Below are 27,509 nucleotides of genomic sequence, written 5' to 3' on the forward strand. Positions count from 1 at the left end.
GATAAACCTTCCGTTTCCGGCCTATATACTTAAGTCTAGTTGTATATGGTGACAAGGGTGGCATTAAGGAGATGTTAAAATCGCCACAAAAAATTAACGGACCTTGCCACATGGCTAATTCTGTTTCCGTAGTTTCAAAAATTATGGGGTCGTCCTGATTTGATCCATAAACAGTGCATATTGTAATTCCATTTGCTAGTTTAGCGATCGCCCACCTTCCATGTGGATCAGATGAAAAACGAGTTCCTTGTCCATGACAATTCTTAACCAATATTGCAACCCCCCTAATATTTGTTGTTTGAGATGATGCTACTATTAAATTGTATCCTTTAAGTCTTAATAGTGCTCTTTTACCCCAGGGGATATGGGTCTCCTGCAGACACAAAATGTCTACAGGGTACAGTTTAAGTAATTCCTCCAGTTGTGACCGTTTATCTCTAGCCAATAAACCTCCTATATTCCAGGTTTGTATACTAAGCTTACCCATTGTTAAAGTAGTCGCTTTGTCTATTAACATTGCTCAAATAATGCTCCATATGCATGTCCTGCTGTATCTTTTCCACAATTAATTTTGTTCCTGCTATTACACCTGTTTTTTTTTCCATTTTCTGCTTCCCCCCTTCCTCCTGCCCCCCCCCCCTCCCTCTTTGTTGTGCCTCCCTCTGACCCACCCACTTTCCCACCCCTTCTCCCTTTCCCACCCCTTGCAGAGGCATTCAGACTCAACCAGAGTCTGTGTGATGAAGTTGCTGCACTTCTACTGAGCTACTTTGCCATAAATAAAGAAAGAGAATCACAGAAAAAGAAAAAGAAAGAAAAAAAAAAGGATTCTACATCACATATCATATCATATATCATAACATATGTCATAACTATATTCATCTTATCGTTTATCTCTAATCTATACCTAGACATGCTAATCAGTCTTCAAATAAATCGAACAAGACACATTCTTAAAGCATCAAGAGAGGTGGTGAAGAATAAAAACAGATCACATTCTATCCCTCCCCTGCGCCCTCACAGTTCTTGTAATATGTAAGTTATTATTAGCGGTCATCAAGACTTATGTCCCAAATGAAGGAGATTTTATCTAAGATATTTCATCCAAATATGCTTTTGCTTTTATCTCCAACTGAAAAAACTTTGTCTGACCGCGATGGACAATCTTAAGGCTAGCAGGGTTATTCAAAAAGGCCAAAGCACCCTTCTCTTGAAAAGATTTAATCATCATTCGCAACCTCCATCGTCTTTCAACAGTTGCATGACAAAAGTCAGGTCTTGAGAAGAAAGAAAATCCATTGCATGTTATTTTACGATCTGGTCTCTCTTTCTCTGCCACCGCTTGTCTAAGTAAAAAATTACCAAAATATACTAAGACAGCACGTGGATATATCCCTGGTTTCGGTGGTGGATTAAAGGGGACTCGATGAGCCCGTTGGATTTCAACTTCCCAGTTCCAGTTCTGTATTTCAGGCATAGCTTCACTGAAGAGTTTAATAATGAAAGCTCGCATATTCTCTCCCTCAACTTTCTCCGGTACCCCCAGGATGCGAAGATTATTGCGGCGTTGCCTATTTTCAAAATCTTCAAGCTTCCATTTGATATCCATCAATTCTGTTTCCTGAAGCTTAATTTTCTCATGGTTTTCGGAAGAGTCTTTCTCTGCCGACATTACCCTCAGTTCCATTTCAGTTACTCGTTCACCAATTTGTGTACAAGTCTTGGATAGTTTTTTGACAACCCCCTGCATTTTACGCAAAGCTGCACGAGATCTTCTGCTATCCTGGGCAGTCTCTTCCCTATGGGCTGCTATAGCTTGTAGAATAGTTTCCACTGCGGTGGGGTATAGCTCTGAGTTATCTGGTATGTCTGAAGTAGTGCCATGAGTATATTCAAGATGACCTTTAGCTATTTTCTTCTGTAAGGTTCTAGCACTACTTTTAGGCTTAGTCTTTACAGTGTTAGGCTTCTGTCTCCCCTCATCATAGCTGTCTTCTGAGGAATATATGTGTGTTTCTGATTCCTCATCCTCATCCTCGCACTCCGTAGATTCAAAACTCTCAGACCATTCCCCTAATATATCTACTCCGGCCTCTCCGGTTTCATCAGAAAAAGAGTAAGACTCAGTGAGGTCTTTTTCCCCCTCTAGTTGTTGTCCAGTTTGTTCAGTTTGTAGTGGGGCAGTACTTGGTAGCGAGTCATTAGGTTTTCATTTCAAGTAACATTTTACAAATTAAAATGCAATTATAAAGAAATATTGTACCAGATATTATTTTACTGTTAACATTGTAAATAAAAATAAGTAAAACAACATTTGTTATACCTTTACTGTCTTGCTCTGTTTTTTCCTTTCGTTTCTGTAACTCTGTCACTAGGTATTGGTTTATTATTTGCATTAGGAGCTGGAGATTATCTATAACTACATCTTATTGTGCCCTGCTGCTGGACAGGCAAACTGTTGTAGCTTGATTCTTCTTCACATTGTTTAAGTACACCTCCCTCAGCACTTCTTGCGAATCTATTTTCCATTTCATTAAAAACATAACTATTTCTTTCTACACCTCTAGCAATGTCTCACTAAATGTTATAGTACTACTAGGAAATTCAGGGACCTTTGAGATAGAAGACTTCTAGCGATAGGAAGGTAATCTACAGATCTATCAAAGCTTTGCAGTCTATTAGTAAAATATTTATGATGGCATTGACAATCACATCTATCAGCATTCATTACTTCACATAGTTTGGATACATCCTCTGTTAATTCACTGATGTCAGCACATATACCCTTACGTTACTCACAATTGTGCATGAAACCAGAAGACATGGTTTCCTCAATGGTACCTAAATGTGTCGAAAAGAGCTAATTTCACCAAGTTGCCATATTCGTAGTTGCATCATAGATTTCTCAAGCTTTTAAAATGCTCCAGCAGATTGTAATTCTACTTCTAATTTAAAAGACATCGCTGCCCTTGGCCTTGCATTAGCTCTGCAACTTCGCAACAATCCGCTTCACATAATGCATGTTGTTGAAGGAGTAATATTTCTAATTTTCTGCGTAATTGGTGTTATTGGAGCTCGTATATGTTCATGGGGTCATCTGGCATTACTGATGGTTATTCTGCTTGTAAATTGCTAATTAGATGTAGTACAGCAGATGGTTTGCACATCTCTTCATCATCAATATTTTTAACATTGTCATCTTCATGTTCAATACTCTGGTTCGGCAGTATTTTCCAGAGAGAAATAACATATATCTTTTTTAGGTGTGGTGAAAACTTTTTTATGGTTTGACTTATATACAGTAAACCTACATGACCCATAATAGATCTGTGTGCATCCAAAAATACACAGATAAAACATATTTGTAAACAATCATACAAAGTTTGATTTGTTATTATTGCTTTAAAATTGCATTAAGTGACTTGTATTTCTCATTTTGTAGATTTTGAAAATGACTACTTGAAAAAATAATTTACCTTTATGTTCAAAATGTATGCCCCAAATGTGAATAAACGTTGTTTTATGATAAAACACTTAATTAAGTGTGTTTTCATTTATGTAAAAATAAGGTGACTTTCTAACCTGCATTTGATGCTGGAAGATGTGATATGTCAATGGCTGTTACTCCCAAACGTTACTGCAAAGATACTTTCTATTATCTCCATCATTGGATGTGAAGGAGAAACAGATAAAGAACCACATACAGTACTCCAAGCATCAGGCATTCTTTGAACAATCCTCCCTTTTGTGCAAGACCCTAAATCACACCAGCACTTATGGATTTTATCAATGGTGTACTTGGTGACACCAAAGGTATGAATTCTTTTTTGGATTGCAACCAATATTTTTTATCTTGTTTGCCTTTGGCATAATCAAATATGTTATCCCAAAACGCTTGTCATTGTTGGAGGTAAGTTCTCAAACCAAAATCCCAAATTAACCTTCAGAAAACATCTATTTTGGTTTGTACCTTCCATCATACTTGTCGTTATACTGGCTCGATATTGCAGAGAACTCTCCAATACTCTCCTGCTCCACAGAGATGTGTGTCTTGCATGTACAAAACCAAGGATTGAGAGACAGGTAACTCACTTCCTGGTGATGAATTCCTAGTTATGAGGTCATCAAATGCAGTATCTTCTAAAGTCGGAATCTGCAGTTCTCTATTTGTGACTACTTCTGAGTCGCAAATATAAAATTGCTATATAGAATTGTGATTTAAAAAGAAATAGCTTATTGAATGAATTAACTTTTCCAACACATCATTACCTGCTTCAATATGTGTGATTTGTTATTTGTCACAAATAAAGAATCAATAAATTATATGTACAAACACAAGACTCCAGGTGCCCATGGACAAAACATTTTGTATTCGCAAATCCTGTTGTGCAAACAATTGCCAACAATGACAGCATATAACTGGGACATTGTACATCACAAATGGGATTGATGCAATGTCCACACTGTGACTCCTTGAAACTTTCAAGGAAAAGGGGAATTTCCCTCTTCATTGTGACATAATAATAATAATAATAATAATAATAATAATAATAATAATAATAATAATAATAATAATAATAACAATAATAATAATAATAATAATAATAATAATAATAATAAAGCAATTTCTAAAGTGCATAGCTAGGTGATCCAGCACTAGGTATCAGTCTCCACACGCCGCAATGCAGCTACAAAACCCCCTACATCCTAAGCTAAAAAAACTGATTTTCATTTTCTTCCTGAATATGTTTTCTGACTAGGCCTGACAAACTGCTAGGGCAGATCATTCCACAATTTATGTTCCTGATCGCCAAACAAGCTCACACCAATATGCACCCTCTTGACTATGGGAATCATTGTCAGCATCACGCCTGCAAATCTAAGGTTCCTCTGAGGTACATAAGATCTGACAAATGGTGGTAAATATTGTGGACCTTTGTTGATCAGGGCTTTGTAACAATAGAAAAAGGCTTTGACTGAGGATCTCTGCCTCACTTGGAGCCATTGAAGCTGCCTGAGCACAACCTCTATTCATGCATGCCTTGGCAGATTCAGTATGAGTTGGCCCACAACATTCTGCACTCTTTGCAGTCTGTCGACCCTGCCCTGTGTCACTCCAACAGGTAGAACATTGCAGTTGTCCAGTCTTGACACTCTCAAGAGCTGAACTACTGTCTTTCTTGCAGCATCAGGCAAGAACTATGGGCCTCATTTATGAGCACTTGCGTCACTTTTACGCTGCCGGTGCATCACTTTTTGTGACCCACCAGTGGCGTAAAAAATGCGCCTTGTTGCTCCATATTTACAAAGTGACGCATCTAGGTAGATGCGTCACTGTGTAAACCCCTGCGCCACATTATACCTGCGCCAGGTATAATGTATGCAAGGGGGGCGTATTGACGCAAGGAAGGGTCGTAGAAGTGACGCACAAATCTATGAGATTTCACTGCGTCACTTTTAGGACGCCGTTGCGTCAAAATCTTGCGCCTGCCTCACAGCAGGCGTAAGACTGACGCAGGCCCTTTCACATGGGGCTTGCCCCATGTGAAAGGACGCATTGCTGGAGTTGCGTCACTTTTGTGACACACTCCAGCAATGCGTCACTTTTGCGCTTACAGATACGTCAGAAATACTGACGTATCTGTAACTCCTTGCGACATGATGCGTCATACATTAAATATGACGCATCAGGAATGTCGCAAGGAGTGCGCACTGAGAAGTGACGCATCGCTGCTTTCACGCAGCGATGCGTCATTTCTCATAAATGAGGTCCCAAGTATTTTACTCAGCACCTTAAGAAGTCTGAAGCACTTTCTTGCCACTGCAAAAATGTGCTTGTTTTAGTCCAGCTAAATGCCGAGATTCTTTACCTTGGGTTTGGAGTCGGGTAAAAGATACAGTACCTTAGGCCACCATGCAGTTGACCAAATGTTTGAATGTTTGGCAAAGGTCAGAATCTATGTCTTTCCAGCGTTAAGCTTAAGACAATTTAAGTCCATTCATTTGCACACCTCTGCTAGGGAGAGACACAAACAATCAGCCATGTGAGTGAAATATTTGGACAACGTAATGATGAGCTGCGTGTGATTTGCATTTGGCACAATTGTGAACCAATAGCTCTAAACTACGTCCGCCAATGGTTGCACATATAAATAACACAGGGTTGGACTCAAAAAGGAGCCCTGCGGTACCCTTTGCTTCAATGGGAGGACCTTTGACTAGTGGGGCTTCTGTGACACCTCACATAACCTTACCTTGTAAGGAAATGTATCAATGATTTTCAACTACTAATGTAGTTACAATCCTTGATGGGATTATGACACATAAAAATGGGAGTTATCCGTATGTGAAATCTGGTTGACACCTCAGACTTTCTAAGTGTTGACTGTTGGTATTAGGGGAGGACCCTCACTTTGATATGCCTTTGCATCACGGTCATATTTTACTTTGATGGCTGCCCCTTTCAATGTAAGGGACAAGGTCTGCAATTGTAGCATTTCACAAATGAGGTGATGATGGTCTGCAATTCATTCTATGGTTAAAGACCTTCCAAGGTCTGGGGCCCTCTAGGCTGAAGGATCTGTCTCTCTTTTTTGTCCTTCTAAAATATTAGTAGTATTTTGAATACTGAAAAACACATAGCTCCCTGATTAAGGGCCTCATTACAATGTCAGTCAGAAAGCCTTCCGACGACTCCTTGTCGCAAACGGTTCCAACTGATTCGGGTTGGAATAGTCCAACAGACCGATTAGAATGTTTCCAAACACAGTTCAGTCAGATGCCCACTGACATTAATGGGAGCCTATATTCTGACAGACAACACAGGCTGCCATTGACAAATGGGGTGGTAGCGGGGAAACCTTGCACTCTGTGGAAGCACCCTATGGTGCCTGCGACACTGTGCATTGTTGTAAACAGGTGGTCCATGGGTAGCCCCACGGGCCTCAACCGGAGGCCTCCATGTGAAAGAGGGGCCTGCTACGGGCCCCCAAATTCTGTTTCTGACAGCCGTTTTGTGTCGGACACGCCAATTCAGAAAGGCTGTCCAAATCGGACATCTAATACGTTTTTCAGAAACACGGTCCATAGACCTGTATGATTTGGCTCTGACCGACTCGGAGTCTTTGAATGCCGGTCGGAACCGAGCCAGAAAGACCGAGCAGTTACCTTCTATCACAATCGGTTGGTTGGAAATGTTTCTGTGTTGGTCAGAAACATGTGTTCTGACATGAGTTAGGAAAATCTGAATGCCATTTGGAGTCTTTCCAAATGACATCATAATGAGGCCCTAATTTGTGGCCCTGCTTAGTAGCCTCAGAGATCTCTGCCCAGTCTTCAGAGCAGACAGTCTGCCCAATGTGAGATATGGCAATTATATCCACAGAAGCTACTTGTTTTAGGGCCTGGGTTAGACCTGCACATCAAGAAGGTTCAGGAATTCTGTTGATTTCCAAACCTGCTCTGATGGGAAGGTACACCTCTTAAGTGAACACCACTTTATTGTTTAATAAGAGTGAAAATACCCTTGCAGTGCTTCATTATCATTGAAATACAGACTGATGGGGAAGTTCAATGTCCCAGCCTGTCACGATTGGACAGTTTATTGGAATATTCTGAGGCAAGTGACAGATAGTTTTATAACTGTGCTTTTCAAGGTGCACACTAGAAGTAGGATTTTGAAGAAAATTTATTTTCACAGTAAATTTGGTGCCTGGCATTTTGACACTCATCGAGTGTGAAAACTATTGAGCAAGAAAAGAACCAAGAAGCCTCAGCAAATATTATTAAAATTGGAATGTAGACCCTAGTTTACAGGCTTGCAAGCTCAGAACAGGCTTGGCACATGCAGACCATATAATTGTGTTCATTAGGAAAAAAACAGGCCAGTCTCCTGTGCACATACTAACTGTTATGGATACATACAAGGCAGTGCACATCACACAATGGTGGTGGAGTAAATGTATATGCAGTTCTATGATTCCATAAAGTTTGACTCTCTCTTCTGGCAGACCTGGAGCCTAAAAAAAGGGGGCTAGGCTAGTCTTGGATTCTAGTTTTAACTAGCGCCTTCATGGCCATTCAGGAGTATGTAGGTACATATGTTGATTGACAGTGCTCTTACATAGGCACCTGCCGCTCGGTGACATAATGCACTGAAAAGGATTACTCATGTGCACCCTTTCCTCTGTTCAGAAAGGGTCTGCATAACCTCTACTAAAGAATAGAGTTCTTGAATGAACCCCTCCTAAACAATTGTCTGAACTTTATCTTTAGGCTATCTGGTTTTTAGGTTTAAACTTATAATAACTGATAAAACCCCACCGAAAGGAAAATAGCCATCACCAGTGAAACATATAAACACTGAAAGAATTCCTTTGCAACCACAAACTAAGTGCCATTCAAAGAAAGGAAAATTTGAGAGAAAGAGACTTTTTTATTTCTTCCTGGAGGGGCCAATACAATGTAACTTTGTTATGCAAGGTAGCATCAAGAAAGACTGGGCTAACATTATTCTGCTTGAGTTTTGTTGTTTAGGGATGTCATTAAAACATTGTCTCTTCTTCCTGCTGCTTTTTCAGTTTTGTGGTCTTTGGTCTAAATATGCAGTGTTTAGCAGCATGTTTTAGGTCTTAATTAGTTATTTATAAACTGTAGAGAATCAGGAAATATCAAAATGATATTTGATATTTTAACTACATTTGATTCACTGATAGGTAAATTGGCTGGTTTCATAAGAATCTTTCCTAATATGAGCCATCACATTTACCCACAGATAGAAAATGGGCGAAATCCTTTGATACATCAGCCCCTTTTCTAGTGAGTCAGTATTGATTGCAAGTGAATTGCCAAACATCCCAAGCTTTAAACATTCAATGCAAGATGTAGTGACAGGTATATGTGAAAAGAATGTTCTCGCCAAGCTTCTGAGATAGTGGTGAAAACATGACACCACAGGTTTGGTAAAAATGGAATAAATTGTCACTTGGGATATTGTTTGTATTTGCAGTAATTCAGCTACATATGTGAAACAGTTGTATGATGGTCTATCAAAATAGATACCTGAGCTTAAGTTTTTCCCTGTGAGAGATCCTTGTCACTTGCTAGATGGTATGCTGAAAGCGTCTTTGCAATCTTCAGATTTAATGAATGATGCTACTGACTTTGTAGTCTATTCTGGTGCAGTAAAAATGTATTTGGACCCTGTGCACACTCTATCTATACATGTACTATCAGTTCAGAAAGCAAGCAATAATTCAGTTTCATTGGTCTTTATTCGGATATGCACTATCCATAAACGTACAAACATTTCTCATAATTAATCATGAAAACATTTACATATCCATCATTTTAAAGATTAAAACAAAACTCAACTGTAAAACTATTCAATGAGAACATTGCAGAACTATCACAAATATTCAATAGCAGCTTCAATACTAAAGTGCCAAAGTGCAAGGTGCAGATATTTCAGGAGGTAGCAGCAAAGATGGACAAATTATTAGGTCACATTTAAATTACAGGTAGCAGCATCAGATAATGAAAGTGCAAATGTGCATAATGCAAGTAAGGATAAGAGGAAGAGCGGAAAAAAGACAAACTTGTTAAATTAATAGATAGTGCTCCATATGCCCGCATATTGTTCATATTGCATATAACCCTATTTCAGTATAAAATCAAAAAGTGCATATAGTACATCCTAATCTGACATTCAGGAATTCATAGAAGAACGAGAGCGAATAGCCATTTTTAAAAAGGTGCAAACTCGATATGTTAAATCATCAAATTTAAGCTGGAGAATAATTTCATATGCAACCTTGAAATCCGTTATTCAATTTGCCCTAAAAAATGGTATCAGTAACTGCATACTATACTTTTGATAAAAGGTGCAGAAAAACAGAAAATGCAGCATAGACTGCTTTCCTAAGTTGCCACAAGGGCAGACCAGATCCTCATTATTGGGTTGATAACCTATGGGGAAGCACAGCAAATATTTTATTATACCCAATGTAAGGCAAAAAAGAAGGCTTCGCTCCCAACGAGTGATGTCTCCTAGGAGATAACTAACGGGTAAACAAGAAGGGGGTCCGCCTTCTTCTGCCATTAATATAAATTGTCCAACTGATACTTAAGTGTGCTCCTGTGCATATCTTATATCCCCATAATGTTTATATAAAACTTTACTGACAATCTTTTTATCAATTCCATCTAGTTGGTCGGGTTTATAAATAATATGGCCAAGATTGACTGCTGTCAAAATTACCCATACTTCCGCGAGCCACGGTATGTCTCCTCCCCTGTCACATTTTAAACAGTCAACCAAGATCTCCCTTGTTAGCGAGGCTGCCGGGTTTTGCCAGACCTTTAACCAAAACATGGCAGGGCGGGACATAATATAATCCTCCAAGTAGGGTAATTTTACCTCATTATGAAAGACAAAAGTGGATGATGAAATTGGTAAACCCAGAATTCTCCTACAGAATCTATTTTCTTCGGCCTGGACACTTTTCAGGGTTATGAAACCCCAGATTTCAGCCCCATAAGTCATGATTGGTATACATTGTGTCCTGTAAATTTTAAGTAAGGATAGTACTACCTCAATTCTTTTTGGTTGAGGGAGGCTTAATACTGAGTTTACTGCTTTTAAAAATTTGGTCCGTCCAAATGCCAAATGGGGTGCCCAGGATCTGATATCTGAAAATTGTAAACCCAGAAACGGAAAAGTGCGAGTGTGTAACAAGGAATCTGAGCTCGAGGTAATATTATTAATGAGGCATTTTTTAGGGCCACAGCACATCAAAAAGGATTTCTTAAAATGTGTACAAAGATTCAGGCTATTCATAAAAGCTAAAAAACCTCTAACTAAAATACGAAGAGCATTGGGTGCACGCCCTATTAAAACAGTGTCATCTGCATATAATAGGACAGGCAGTTTATTACCATTAAATATTGGGACGTCTGTAGTTTGGTGGGACACTACATTGTGTAGCTCATTGACATATAAAATAAATAAAATTGGGGCAAGAACCCACCCTTGTCTGATGTCTCTTCCAACCACTATGTCCCCTGGAACTGCCCCATCCATGTTTATTCTCACCGAGCCCTAAGATCCCTATGTAAATACGCTAAAAAATGCGCCATATCTTTGTCCAACCCATAATCTAAAAGGTGTTGCCAGAGCCTGGATCTATTAACAAAATCAAAAGTGGATGTAAGATCCATAAATGTCAAATAAGGGGACTGTGTCGGCCGATGGTATATTTTCCTATGAATAAATTAAGATCGAGACACTGTTCCACTGTTCCAAGATGACTTCGGAAACCCAGCTGGCATTTGTTTATTATGTTTTCCTCCTCTGCCCAAATTCTGATTTTGTTAAATAAGACCCTCCCCAATATCTTAAGAGTATTATCAAATAGAGAAATTGGTCTGTAACAGCTCGGGTTAGATCTATCTCCGTTTTTGAAAATGGGGACTATTACAGATGTAGACCAGGTTTTTGGAATTTTAGTTGTTGTTAAATTATTATTAAACATTGAGTAGCAAGGAAGCCCAGAAATCTGGCCTAGATTTTATACGGTCAATTGGCAGCCCGTCCGGGCCTGGAGCTTTGTTTTCCAGTTTCTGGTTAATTGCATCCTCAACTTCTGACAAATATATTTGAATTTGAGCAGGAGTGAGATTTTCGAAAATATCTTTGCACTGAGATGTGGCAGCATATATTTTTGAAAAATTAGCTACCCAAGCTTCACTTGTTATATTACAGCTTAACGGGGTAGATATATTGCCAAATGCTTTCAGTGACTTGGTGGCTGAACAAAAACCATTTGTGTTGTTAAGCTTAGCAGTACAGGCCAGGTTACTACAGTGCTCTTTTAAAATCTAATCTCGCATATGTTTCACTGCACTTTTATAAGTGTGCCTTAACACTCTAATAAGGGTAGGGTCTCTGGGGGAAGCTGATTGGGCGGCTCTGAGTTCCCTGTTAGCCTTAGAGATAGTTTTGTTAAACCACCTAATACCTGCACATAGTAGGATTAAAGCAGAAACTGCCTCTGGGTTAGGATTGATCAATGTGAGACAGGTCTCACAAAGCGATGGATAGGTTTTTACCATATTTTGGAACACCCTCGGGCAGTCCATGCCCTTCCATTTAACTCTTAAGTTGTCTGTAGAAGATTCTATGTTAACTGCTCCTGGCTCCTTTCTAGGGTCGGGCCTGAGGGCAGCCCTAAAAGAGACTAAGGTGTAGATGTATCAACATATCCCTTTGCGATTTCTTAATAGCGATTTTTAAGGAATCTCTATTTAGAAATCGCAAAATGGATGTATGTAAAAAATTGCAATTTTTTAGCGATTTCTTAATCTTCCTTATTTGCGAATTTGCAATTAAGGAATAATTTCCAATTCATTCCTATGGGCCAGGAGGCCCATAGGAATGATTGTGAAATAATTCTCAATTTGCGATTCGCAATTTGCTAATCGCAAATTGAGAATAATTTCAAGGGTGCAATGGTGTCTCAAGGACACCCTGCTGCACCCCTGAAATGTACATGTGTGTGCATATGGTGCACATACATGCCCTATAGGCATGTGTGTGCGTCACATGCCACCTTCAAAAAGGCCAAATTGTGCATTTGTAAAAGAATTCGGAAATTACCATCAACTACAAGTTGGTGGTAATTCGCGATTTCTTAACCAAAATTTGCAATTGAAAACTGCTACATACATAGCATTTAAGGAATCGCAAAATTGTGATTCCTTAAATGCTATGGCAATATAAGGAATCACAAATTTTTGGAGATTTCTTAATTTACGAATTTTTGATGCATGCCAAAACATGCAAACAGACCGTTTGCGATTCGCAAAGGGCGAAATTCGGCGAATTTTAGCCTTTGCGATTCACAAACGGCTTCATACTTCTAGGCCTAAGTTTGGATTATGATCCCCAAAAGTAGATGCCTTAACCTCTGCCAAAAACGAAATGATCTTCGAATAGTGGCGATATAAAAACATAATCTATGGTTGAGGCTCGGCCAGAACCTCTTTAAGTCGGTATTGGACGATCCTCGTTATTCACGGCTGCAATATCCATTACATTTAAAAGACTACTAATTGAGAAATGGTCTATTAGTTCATATCCCCTTTTACACGGATTGACTGAGATATGCTGGGTGGGGCTCACAATATTTCCCCCTGTAATCTTTATATTAAAGTCGCCCCCCAAACATATTCCTGCTGGTCTTTGCTTTCCCAACAAATTATCCATATCCGAATTATAATTAAAAAGGTTGACAAAGTTCACATTAGGTGTGGTTAAAAAATCATTATTATAAAAATTAATAAAGCAAATAGAAACCCCCTGTGTGTACATTAAAACTTGGAAGTTGGCATTTTTGGTGGGGATTGATTTTACACTGCCACCCGATACTAACCCATATCGATAGGCCACCTGAGGGTCTGCCTTGCTTGGGATGGGGGGAGATAATGTTGAAACACTCATATCCTTCAAGATATAGCTCTTTAGTTGCCCAGGTCACCTGAAACGTGAGGATGTCATATTTATTTATCATATTGACCCATTCTTCGATATTTAATTAAGAGGCCAAACCGGCCACATTCCAGCTCAGCACCGGTAATAATGAATCAGAATGATCATTTGGAGAAATAATTTCGGCCTCAGGATCGTTATCAGCTCGAATAATCTCCATAGATGCCTTAGGGGCTGGTTCAGTCAGTTGAAATTTAGGACAGACCAATCAAGGGTATTTAGATCAGAGATGGCAGAAAACCTATTTACCGACTGATTAGATGTGCAAATGGTGTTCTATATAAGAAACCAAGGGGTAATGCACAGATGTTTGTGGGTAAGGGCAATTCATCACTCTAACAGCCAGTATTGATCTGACGAGCTTTGTCGGCGGAGATTGATAACAAAACAATCGCCCCGGATGTTTTTTTCTGCTGATCCCACCCAACCTACCCTTCATACCATTAAAATATCATGTATATCAGACCTCCTGTACTCTTTGTGTTTAGCAAACCAATCCACACTTTTGTTCCGTAATTGTTCCCAGGACTCCAATTTGTTTTTCTCTAATGGAGGTACCCCTGCAAGGATCGGAACATACGGGCAAGATGCTGGGGGTAGGCTTATAACATCCTTGTTTGGCTCAGTGTGGCCACTAGTATTAATGCCAACAGCACTCATGCAGGCTGTGGGGACGGTGTGGGCACCAATATGAGTTGTAGGATGCGATAAAACAGTGAGAGTTATATTTGAGTATTAACAGAACCGGTGCATGTTTTTAAAATGGTAAAACCTCTAGTTTTACTATTAGTGTCATGGGGGGCAGGTAGCTGTTTTGGGGTTAAGGACAATTGTTGCCCTCTCTGAGCTAAATTTTCCTGGAGACTGGCCTGTTGAGGTGGCTGTTTAGGTTCCCTACTGGGAGATTTTGCCTTAGTAGTTAGACATTCCAGGCGCTTCCATAAGTTTGCAACATTTTCATCCACAAGCCCTTTAACACGGTCATACAGTGTGTTCATAATACTGTCAATAGCAGTGTCCCCAAGTGTAAAATTAGAGAAGGGAGTCTGTAGATTCCGTCTGAGTGTGTACAGAGCTACTTAAAATATCCAATGAAACTGAATCAATTCGGTCACTGCTGGGGATTGAGTCCACTGGGGCCTTCGGGCCCTGAAACAATGTAAGTTCGAGAGTGGAGGTTGTTTTCGTTTGGAGCAGACTGGTTTCCCTGTCTTCCTTTTCCTTTTCGCTCCGCTGTCTTCCTTTTCCTTTTCGCTCCGCATACTTCTGGGTTATGATATGTCCAAGTGGCCAAAGCTAGAATGCCAGTTGGGCAATTCCCAGATACAGAGTCTACTGTAGCTTCTATGTGGCCAGGTCCCTCCCCGCCCAGTGTATTTTCTCCCGCTGATGAATGTAGGCCGTGATCAGCCTCGCTGTGTATCATTAATTGAGAATCGCTTACGTCGGTGTTCTCATTTTGTGCTGCAGAATGGGGTTTTGTGAGGCCCAGGTACAAGCGTCTCTCAGTCAACTCAATCTCGGTGCTGACTACATTCATCGCCCTCTTCAGCATGGTGTCAATCGACGTAGGGGGTTGGGTTTTGTTTGCCCATAGTGTTGTTTTCCCCAGACATTCAATGGGTACAAAAAGAGAAACCCCACTCACCACTGCAGGATCCAGCTGCCTTTGGAATGGCGATGTCAGGGGGGACGCCCAGTCCGGTCTTGGACAGTCCTGGGCGGGCTCAGATGGGTCACCCTTGGCCCTGGCTTGGCCCGGCGCTGCACGCACGCGTCCTGACGCGGGGGCCCTGCACTCCTTTTAAGCGCCTCCTGGCACTTTCACCCCGCGCTGGTGACGTGCGCGCCGCAAGTTCTGCCAGGCGGTTTAGTTCCAAACCCGGCAGCAGCGGCGATGGCGGTGGAGGCGGTGGTTGCGGCAAGGATCCAGGGCACTCCCGGTGTCAGATTCAACACAGTAAGCAAAGCAGGGCTCCCGCTCCACCGGGCCCCTGCACTCCTTTCGAGTGCCTCCCGGTGCTTTCACCCATGCTGGTGAAGTGCGCACCGCAAGTGCTGCCGGGCAGTGTAGTTCCAAACCCGGCAGCAGCGGCGATGGCGGTGGAGGCGGTAGTTGCGGCAAGGATCCCGGGCACTCCCAATGACAGATTCAAAACAGTAAGTAAGCAATAATTAAAATTAAATTAAAATTAAACAAACATCGGAAAAACATTGTTTCTGTTGTTTTTTATGGCGAAAATGTGCAACCACTGACAACCACAGTTTTTTTAAGGTATTGAAAAAACGGAAGAAAAAATACCAGAATTTACCAAAAATAGAAACTGACAACAGGAAAGCCTATTTATCTTGTAAAAAATTAATCCAAATTAATAACAATCATAAACACTCCAAGTTTGCACCTTATCTAAATCTGAACTAGTGTGAAATGCATATGGGGAATTGTGTCTGCTCTACATGCGATAACTTTGACAGCCAGATATAAAATTACACAATGGAATGTCATAGAGCAACGTATACGTGTGCTGCTTCATGACCGTGTACTGATTAGTGGATCACTGACATATTATCGATCATAACAATATTGTGATCCAGAAACATTGTGTCAAAAACATTGATTACAAGAATATTGTTTCCCTATACTTATAAGGTAAGTACAAAAATATTAAAAAAAAAAATTTTATGCTAATATTGTTAGAAAAATGCAAAAATATTGTTGTTCCATACAAATATATCTTAAAACAGTACATCTTAAACATTTTAATATATAATATACAGCAAATTAAAAACATTTAAGTAACATTCAATGCTATATATATATGAATATTCACTGAAAAAAACATAGGTTTCAGACATGTTACAGTTAGGAATTAGCATTTAAAAAACCATAGACATTCACTGACAAAAACATGGGTTTCATGGCTGTTTTAGTTAGCTGGACATTTCAATCGTACAAAACCATTGACATTCCTCTGTTATAGTAAAATCTGCTAACTATAATTCACGTGCCCACAATCCACTGCTGATGATGTCACATATTGCATCATTCGTGACATATATAACATTAATATACAGTAAATTAAATAAATTTACGTAATCTTCAATGCAATATATATATATATATATATTCACTGAAAAAATCATAGTTTTCAGGCATGTTATAGTTAGGAATTAGCTGTCACCTGTTACCTCGGGCCCTGTCCCCTTCCTTCACCATTGGACAAATATTCCTATAAAATCAGCCGAGCTACGAATTCCGATTTACTCAACTTCACCATTGTGCAAACACGCCTGTGGTGCGTTTTGAGTTGGGGATTAACATCCTTGAATACTGAGGGTCCCTGGGGTGCAACTAACCCACCAGGTGCGTCTAGTAACCGCCACAGAACATACTGGACCCACGAGGGCTAATTAACAACTGAGCGCGGGAGCCCACGCTTAAGTTTTTTAAATATTTTGGCCGGAATTCACGCTGGTTCCATGAATCTCACCGATTTTTTTAAACATAAAAAGGCTTTTTTTGACCATGGGGTCCTTGTCGGACCCCCTGAGCAGACCTAAGGGTCAGGGTGTATCTACCCTGCCCCCTGTTTGCGTTTTGCAAGGTTTTATTTCTTCTTTTTTTGTGCTTCGGTTGTACAGAGGCACACGATGGCTGCCAACACTTCCTGATTTGGAGTGTTGACAGCCAATTAGCATACAGCTCGTGCTCGGCAGGGTGCACTGATCCTGCGCGGCCATAGATATATATGTGATTTTAATTGTGATTTTCTCAGGAACTACGGAACGGATTTAAACCATTTTGGCAACATTTTGCAAAGATTCGTCAACCGGCACCAAAGTTATTCCAAATAGAATGTTGCGGATTTCCTATGGAAAATAGGTCTGAACTATACCTACCTACTGGCGACCGCCAGTAGATAATATGCATATATAGATACACATATAAATATATATGTGTTTGTGTGTATGTACATTTATGAATATATATATGTATATATATATATATATATATATATATATATATATATATATATATATATATATATATATATATATATATATACACTGAAAAAACACAGGTTTCAGGGGTGTTATAGTTAGTTGGACATTTCACTCATACAAAACCATTGAAATTCCCAAGTTGTAGTTAGTTGTACTAACTATAACTCATGCGCCCACATTCCACTGTTGATGATGTCACATATTACATCATTCATGACATGTTCAGTGACATCACTGATGACATCTCAAATGACATCACTGATGACATCATCCAGTGAATGTGGGTTGCTTCGATATTTAAATAAGTATTATATATATATATATATAGCAATCTGCTTTGAAGTCCGAATTGATGAATAAGTGTCTGAATGGAGAATTTAGTAGCAGAGTGAATGACTATCTAAGTAATTAATTTAAAGGGTCTCACTAAATATATGAGATACTGATTACAATTTGTGAATAACTGTATCACTCTATCTCTTGACGTGTAAAGTACTAGATAAGTTGGTTACTAGCTATGTGAAAGTGTATATTAGTTATTAATTAGTTAAGTGATTATTTGTATGTAATAGTGAATGAATGTGTGTGTGGTTGGGTGGGAGGTCTGTGACTGTCCAAAGATGTGTAAATAATGATTTAGTAGGTATATGAGATTAAGACTGTATGTTGTTTGGGTGAGTGAATCTCTTTATGGGTGTGATGATGAGTAAATATATTTCTTAAAAAAACATGTCCAACAAACTAGAAATAGAAAAGGCAGTGTATGTGACAGTTGTATAAAAATTAGTATACATAAGACTCAGTGATTGTATGAGTGTCATGTGCATAACTGTATGTACTTGTAATAAAAACAACTCTGTTTCTACTTTTCTCCGAGACTATAGCATATACCACAAAAATCTGTGTTTCAATATGCATGGCATCTATAGGAGAGATGCCTTACATTTTACAGATGAAGGAAACAGAGTCTTTCTCATGATTTTTAGACTCTGGTGTTTACTTGTAAGTACTAAAATCTCTCAATAAACACAAGAGCTCTTTTCAGAGACACCCAACATCTATACACATAGGCTCGATGTACATCTCAAAAAAACATGCTTTTTTTCGGCGGCGAATTGCGCGGATCCTACGCGCATACCGCAACTTTAAAAAAAAGAACAATACTATTTCACTTTTTTGACCCTATGGGTCATTATGTGACCCCCTGAGCAGGCCTAGGGGGTCAGGGTGTGTCTACCCTGCCCCCTTTTGACATTTTGCACACATATTTTACTGACTTCCTCAGCCTCGCTTCTACCAAGGCACAAAATGGCTGCCAACAGTTCCTGATTTTGAATGTTTACAACCACTTGACATCCAATTAGTATTCAACGCGTCATCGGGACGTGTGCTTATCCTACGAGGCCAATCCTCGCACAATCGGGGGATACACCGCGCCCATAGATATATAAATGACTTTAACCGTAATTTTCAAAAAAACTACTGAACAGATTGATACCTGATAAGCGAAAGGCACAAGTCGGAACTGAGGATTACCTCTCTGCCAAATTTGGTGTAATTCCGTTCAGCCGTTCGGGCTGTAGCCATGGCTAAAGGTCCTATTGGAAATTGCATGTGGAAAACACATTTTGGGAAACCCTATTTTCTTGGTTCCCGCTTCACTAATCACCCCCATACTTTCAGGGAAGGAGCAGAACTGAGCTGGCCAAAAGTTTGGAAAATTTCGAGAAGAATAATCAATCGACGCCAAAGTTATTCGAAATAGAATGTTGCGGTTTTACTCTGCATACTAGGTCCTAACTATAACTACCTACTGGCGACCCCAGTAGGGAATATATATATATATATATATATATATCGTTAACTCACAAAATCTGGAAGTTCAGGGCTTTTACTTGCGGTGGTCCGGGACGGGTATGTATCGATTTAAATATGGAATAGCATATATTTTCTATGTCTCTGGTAAAGACACAGTATAAATGATTTTTTTTTTTAAAGTGGCACTGAACAGATTGAAAAGGGCTGCTGGGACAGCTGAAGCACATCTCTTGCTGGGTTGGAAAAGACCCTATGGGACAATAAATGCCTTATTTCTATGCATTCTTTGTGTGTGTGCTCTCTTCCACGTGCAGTAAGGGGTTCTTTTGGATCTATATATATATATGAGACCTTGCAAATTCACTGGAAAAACCATGGTTTTCACAGACGTTATAGTTTGAAATTAGCATTTAAATAAACCTTAGATATTCACTGAAAAAAATACTGGTTTCAGGGACGTTATACTTAGTTGGACATTTCACTTGTACAAAATCAGTGAAATTTGTTCGTTATAGTTAGTTGACTACCTATAACTCGTGTGTCCGCAATGCACTGCTGATGACGTGACGTATTAAATCACTCATGACATGGTCAGTGACATCACTGATGACTACTCAAATGACACCACTGATGACATCACTGATGACATCATCCATATGAATGTGTGTATAGTATAAGTATGTTTTATATATATCGCGGGATACACATAGGGTACGCATACCCTGCACATAAAAAAAACACGGAAGCGCGGCTCCCATGCTGTAATGTAAATTAGCCCTGGGGGGGGCAAAGTCCCGGGGGCTTTAATATGTGACATCATCACCAGTGGATTGCGGGTGCAAGAGTTACTGTTAGTACAACTAACTATAACGGAGGAATTTCAATGGTTTTGTAAGAGTGAAATGTCCAGCTTCCTGAAAAAACCCCACCTAGATCCCACGGATCTTACCAACTTCAGACCCATCTCGCTCCTCCCTGGGATCAGCAAAGTGGCCGAACGTATCGCAAACCAGCAACTTTCAATTTTCTGGAGACGAATCATCTACTACGTCACTCTCAGACCCGTTTCAGACCGGGGCAAGGTACCGACACCGCCCTGCTGGCCGTGGTCGAAGAGGCGAGAAGCATCATAGATGCAGGAGGATCAGTGGCAGTGATCCTCCTCGATCTGAGCGCCGCCTTCAACACGGTGGACCACGCTATCCTTGTCCACCGGCTAAGTCTGGTTGGAATCGCCGACTCTGCCCTTGCCTGGATTAAATCCTTCCTGGAGGAAAGATCCTTCCTAGTGTCAGATGGCACCACCACGTCCAAGGCCCTGCCCCTGCAGTGTGGGGTCCCTCAGGGCTCCTCCCTGAGCCCCACACTTTTTAACGTCTATATGTCCCCTCTTGAGGACATTGTCACTCCCTTCGGCATCAAAACAGTAATGTACGCCGACGACACACAGCTGGTGGTCTCCATCAACCAATCAAGTACTAGCCTAGACAACCTGGCCATGTGTCTAGAAAGGGTCTCCCAATGGATATGTGAATCTCGACTAAAACTAAATGGAGATAAATCGGAGATTCTTCTCCTGGGTAATCCGAACAAGCTCCCCACAAACCTTTCCTGGCCACCTTGCATGGAACTCACCCAACCCCCAAAACCGAGGTCAAAAGTCTCGGCATTTGGCTGGACCAGGACCTTAATTTTAAAACCCAGGCCAGAAAAACCTCAGGTACTTGTTTTGGCCTCATCCGTATGTCCGAAGGATTCTCCACCTGATCCCCTTCCAGTCTAGGAAGCTACTAATGCAGGGGCTGGTGAACTCCAGATTGGACTATGGTAACGTCTTGTATCTGGGAGCCCCAGCATCAGTCGTTCAGAGACTACAGGTGGCTCAGAACGTGGCAGCCAGAATCCTAACGGGAACCAAAGAAAGATGCTCGGCGACACCAGCTCTCAAAAGCCTTCACTGGCTTCCAGTGAAGGAGCGAATTACCTTCAAAACCCTGTGCATCTCCCACAAAATAATGCACAACAAAGGCCCCCCCAATTCTCAGATCCCTGATGAAACCCCATCAGTCCATCAAAAATCTAAGATCGGACTCTCTCGTCTTTGCCAGCATCCCAAGAATAAGAAAGTCTAGATCCGGCGGCCGCCTGTTTTCCTACAACGCACCAAAACTATGGAACACCCTCCCAATGGCCATGAGGAGAGAACACAACCTCCTCACCTTTCGGAAACAATTAAAAACCTGGCTCTTCCCTTAATTCCTTCTCTCTTACTGTTCCTCTCCCTCTCTGGAATACAAGGTCTTGTTAGCGCTGGGATGCCCGAGGGTAGCTACGCGCTTTATAAATACCAACTCAAACTCAAACTCAAACTATAACACTCCTGAAACCTATGTTTTTTTCAGTGAATTTCGGAGGAATTTTTAAAGCTTATTCTTAACTTGAACATAACTGAAACCTATGGTTCTTTCAGTGAATTTCAAAGGATTTTTAAATGACACTTCCTAATTATAATGTTGACCACTTCCCCGTATCTTCAACAAGAAACCAAATTTGTAATGCTACTTAAAAAAACAGGCAATAGTTCCATTTATCGATAACAAATGAACATCAACATTTAACTAGTGTAAGTATGTCGACTATGTACTGCGTGAATTACAACCAACTCACACCCATATTTAAAGATCAATATGTGATAGAGGTTCTAATTATACACTTCCGACACCAAAGAAAATCACAATACCCAACGCCACCACCACCAAAACTACCCCAAACCCCTCCCCCTACTACCTCAAAGGCAGCGCAAAACAGGACAACAGAATTTTCCCCAAAAATATATCCCCTCAACAGTACACTAGCTCAATCTACAGAGACGTGGCAACCAAGTATGTATAAGGGAAAGAACTCGAACATCAACAATAATGTACACAATGCTAAGACTACCAGTGAAATACTATACACAATTCACTACACAAACCAAAAACTTTTCAGTGTGTAGATATACCATTGATGCATGTAGTGTACTGAATAGTGAACGCAACCATATTATCTCAGACACTGGGGAATATTTTGGTCATGTAGCTGTGTTCACCCCTACCTTTGAAACAGAAGCAGAGAGGGCTAGTCCAACGTAAACAACATCAACGTAAGACTATAAATAATTAGTTGTACCACTAACTCAGTACATGGTAAATAATCACCACGTACCCTTGTTAAGGGAAAATTCAATAGTCAAAACACATTTTTACCACTGCGGGGTGCCTGGACCACGTATCATCGCAGGCTCCACACAAACCGCCCCTACCTCAGTGAGCCACAACTCATGAACTCTTTACGATAGAATCTTTTGTGTATCTGTGTACTATTTCACATACAATGCTCCTACCTTTGTACAGCAGAAGTCATAAAATGTTTATGATTAAATATCTGTATATGATGTCATGATTACTATTCTACTTGTTACCAACAACAACGTAATAAAATGGAGTTGAGCACACGTGTCCTTACCCACTTCAACTATCTATCTGTGTCTGTGTATTTATTGTGTTTGTAAAATGCTGCTCCTCCACGCTACCACATTATATTGTGCTATCCCTAAGGCCCTATATTGAAACCGTAACTACAAAGAGGAATATCCGGGTCACAAATAAACAAGTGTGTCCAGAAACAAGAATCTAGGCAAAACTTAGGGACTAACAGTTAACCAAAATGAGTAGACAGAGGCTGAGAAATTCTCATCAGACCACCCAATTGGCGGAGTATCATCACATGAGGTTAGATGATGGATCCAAACAACGCCCAGCCCATCATATAACGGTGCGGTTGTGGATACCAAATGTTGTCTCCAACCAGAGGTTTCTCAATTTTGGCTGCTGATGAGGTGCAGTGCGTGAAAGTGAGTGAAATTAAAATTGATTATCAGAACCAAAAATATGTTTAATAGGTATTGTTCTGGTATCAAAAGTTAAAACCACGCCTGGTAGTCTGACAATATGGCTACCCAGTGGTGCTGTGCAAGACGGTCGACATGTTTCAGCCAAGAGGAAGTATTATCCGGCTTTCTTCAGGACCAAGTAAGGGTGTAATACTACTGCACAAATTAATTTCTAATAATAAGTGTTGTGCAAAGTACTTACAAAATAAAGGTGTAAGTTCTGTTGTGTAAAAGAGAAAATTCTCACAAAGATGAAATCATCCTACCAGGCCCTTGGAGCCCCAATGTGCCCTGGGGATGTTGGATAGCGATTTCCTTACCTGAAAAACAAAAGGAAAAAACCACACACACACAAAATATATTTATATATGTAAATCCCTGCATTTGCCAAAACACTGTCCAGGACACACATAGAGAAAAACTACATCTCTATCACACCCCCTAGTGAATAGACTTAGGGTTTAGTACAGATCCATTGTTCACATTTGGGAAAGATGACACATATTGAATGTAGTTTATACTCACCCAGCTTTGTGTGGGTGGTAGACCTCACCTCGCCCGGCAACCGCTCGGGAAAACTTAGATTTTAAAAGAGAGAACAGATTTCCTTGCTATGGGAGGGCGGGATGGACACCCGGGGACACTGCAGGAGGGACACCCGGGGACACTGCAGGAGACAGCCCTCCCACAATACATAAAACCCCGAGGAGTGGTGGTCCCCGGGCTTTGGAGACCTTGCAGCCCCCCAATCATTTTTTTTGTAGCCCCAGGGGTTCGCGGGGCCCTCGAGTGCTCCAGGAGGGGGCACGCAGTCCCCCTCCCACAATACAAAAAGCCCAGGGGGGATTGTGGTCCCTGCGGCTTTAGGGACATTGGACCTCTCCCTCCACCCTTTTTTTATCCCCAGGGAGTGCCGATCCCCAGGGATGGGAGGCCCCTCTGGGCCCCCCATAAAATTTAATAATCTTGCCCCCGGTATTTAGCCACCCACCTGGGACTAATTATAAAAAAGCTCCATTTTATTTCATTTAGTTTGCAACAGAGTCCGCGCACCCTACGCGTCACTGCCGTTTTAAAAAAAATAGAAAATTGTGTGCCCTGGGGGTCCTTCTGGGACCCCCTAAGCAGGTCTAGAGTGTAACATTATTTCTACCCTGCCCCCTTTCTATATTTTGCACACATATTCCACTGACTTCTTCAGCTTTGCTTCTACCGAGACACAAAATGGTTGCCAACAGTTCCTGGTTTCGAATGTTGACAACCACTTGACAGCCAATTAACATTCAGCGCGTGATCCAAAGGGTGCTTTTATAGTACGATGACAATGGGCACAGAATCTGCTGATTCACCGCGCCCATAGATATATAAATGATTTTAACTGTAATCTTCTCAAAAACTACTGAACAGATTGACACCATTTCAGCAAAAGGCACAAGTCTGAACTGAGGACTACCTCTTTGCCAAAAATTGGTGTAATTCCATTCAGCTTTCGGGCTGTAGCCGTGGCTAAAGGTTCTATGGGAAATTGCATGGGGATAAACACATTTTGGGCCCCCCTTTTTTCTCAGCCTACACTTGACGAATCACCATGAAACTTTCAGGATAGGAGCGGATAAGAGCTGGCCAAAAGTTTGGACAATTTCGCAAAGATTCATCAATCGGCACCAAAGTTATTGGGAATAGAATATTGTGGATTTACTATGCATATTAGGTCCTAACTATAACTACCTTCTGGCGACCGCCAGTAGGTTATATATATATATATATATATATATATTCACAGAAAAAACCATAGGTTATAGTCCATATATAGTTAGGAATTTGCATTTACAAAACCTTGAAAATTCAATGAAAAAACCATTGGTTATAGAACATATATAGTTAGGAATTTGCATTTACAAAACCTTATTTTACTCGCATAAAACCATTGAAATTCCATATATAGTTAGATGCGCTAACTATATATTGCGCACCCGCAATCCACTGCTGATGATGTCACATATTACATCATTCATGACATGGTCAGTGACATCACTGATGAAATCACTGATGACAACATCCAGTGACTGTATGTTTCTGTAAAGTTAAAATATGTCTTACATATTGAAGAATGAGTGGATGTATAAATGTCTGAATGAAGGATTTAGTAGGTGCATGACTGATTGTATGAGGGAGTGATTAAATGTGTCTCACTGAGTGCATGGGTTAGTGATTAAACTGTATTAATTTGTGCATCATTATATCTGTTGTTCTGTAAACTGCTGCATGTGTTGATCAGTAGCTATATGAGTAACTATATGGGTTATTGATTGGTTGCCCAAGTATTTGTATGGGAGACTGAGTATGTGTGTGAGTGGCTGGGAGGTGTGTGACTCTGTGCATAGATGTGTGAACAGCTGATTCACTAGATGTATGGGTTCAAAACTGCATGTGGAAACAGCTGTATGGGTGGTTGACTGTGTGCATGAGTGTATTGGTGAGTGAATAGATATCTCAGTGCTACATGTCAAAGTAAGTACATATGTAAAACACAGTACATGTGAGAGTTGACATATATAAATAACTGTGCATAAGAGCCAGTGAATGTGTGAGTGGCTGTATGGATCATTGTGAACTTGTATCAGGGATTGTATAAGAGAGAAAATATGTGTTAGTATATGTTTGAATAAGTAAAGTTTGTATAACTGTATAGTTGAGGAAATGGAGGTGTGATTGATTGTTTGCATGACTGACTAGTTGTGTGAGTAACTCCATGGATGAGTGACAGTCTGTGAGTGTCTGTTTACACTGATTGTATCTAAGGTTATATTAGAGTCTGAAGAGGTTCATTGTATTATCACATGAATGATATCATGAGTGATGTCACCAGTGATGTCATTTGAGATGTCATCAGTGATGTCATCAGTGATGTCATTTGATATGTCATCAGTGATGTCATTTGAGATGTCATCAGTGATGTCATCAGTGATGTCACTGACCATGTCATGAATGATGTAATATGTGACATCATCAGCAGTGGATTGCGGGTGCGCGATATATAGTTAGCGCATCTAACTATATATGGAATTTCAATGGTTTTATGCGAGTAAAATAAGGTTTTGTAAATGCAAATTCCTAACTATATATGTTCTATAACCAATGGTTTTTTCATTGAATTTTCAAGGTTTTGTAAATGCAAATTCCTAACTATATATGGACTATAACCTATGGTTTTTTCTGTGAATTTCAATGGTTTTTTAATAGCAAATATCAAAAGCTGTCAAATGTCAAGTACGTGATAGGTAAAAACGTTTTCGTGTTTATGCACGCTGATGTGCTTTGAACGCTGCCCCCCCCTCCCCTCTTTTCTCTTAGTAGTACTCTCTCTTTGCAGATAGTGAACGGTAGTTAACGCAGACCTTTACCCCCGTTGTAATCCGTCGTACCTGCTTGTCTCTCCATTTGATTGATTGTTATCCAAGCATTTACTGTTTTAGAATTGGTTCTCTTTGGATCATTCTCTATTTACAAACAAGCACAAAGTCGCAATACTCTGTTTAGTCTTTGCAGATAGTGAAAAATCGTGTAAAAAAATAAAAGTAATCGAGCAAAATCAGTAGACCACTAATTCGATCTCTTTTTGACCTCGGTAAAATACAAACATTAGGAAGAACCCTTCATGAGAAATACGAAAATAGTGAAATGAACTGAGCTCCACACCATGAGGGCTGCAAGACAGCTCGACTCCGCCACCCACCCCGCCCAAAATAACGACAAACCCGATGCAAATATTATAAATATAGACAACACACCAGCAAAGAAACAGGGTAAAACATTTTATTAAATAACTATTTACATAACTATTTTATACTTTTTATTGCCCATTCCGGCTAGCTCAATCGATCGAGCATGAAACTCATGCACTGATAGCAAGCGTTGAGAGTTTGTAGAACGATGGCTTCAGATTTTCCACATACGGTGTAGTGGCGCGAACTGGGAGGGGGCGTTTGGATCCTGCCCCTTCCCCAAATAAGATTTTCATACGTGAATGTTCGTTCATGCTTTTGGTCCCTGAGTTGCTTCGATGTCACTGCCTTACACAAATGGCATAAGTCCTGGATGTTGAGTGCCATACTTCAGAGTTCTAAGCAGCGCTTGTAACACTGTTTAAACCTTATTTGCACCTGCTGCAGCTTCACTATTCAAAGTAAGTGGGGTCCGTTTGGGGAC

The sequence above is a fragment of the Lissotriton vulgaris genome, chromosome 1_1 (genome assembly GCF_964263255.1).
Source record: "Lissotriton vulgaris chromosome 1_1, aLisVul1.2, whole genome shotgun sequence".
Classification (NCBI taxonomy): Eukaryota; Metazoa; Chordata; class Amphibia; order Caudata; family Salamandridae; genus Lissotriton; species Lissotriton vulgaris.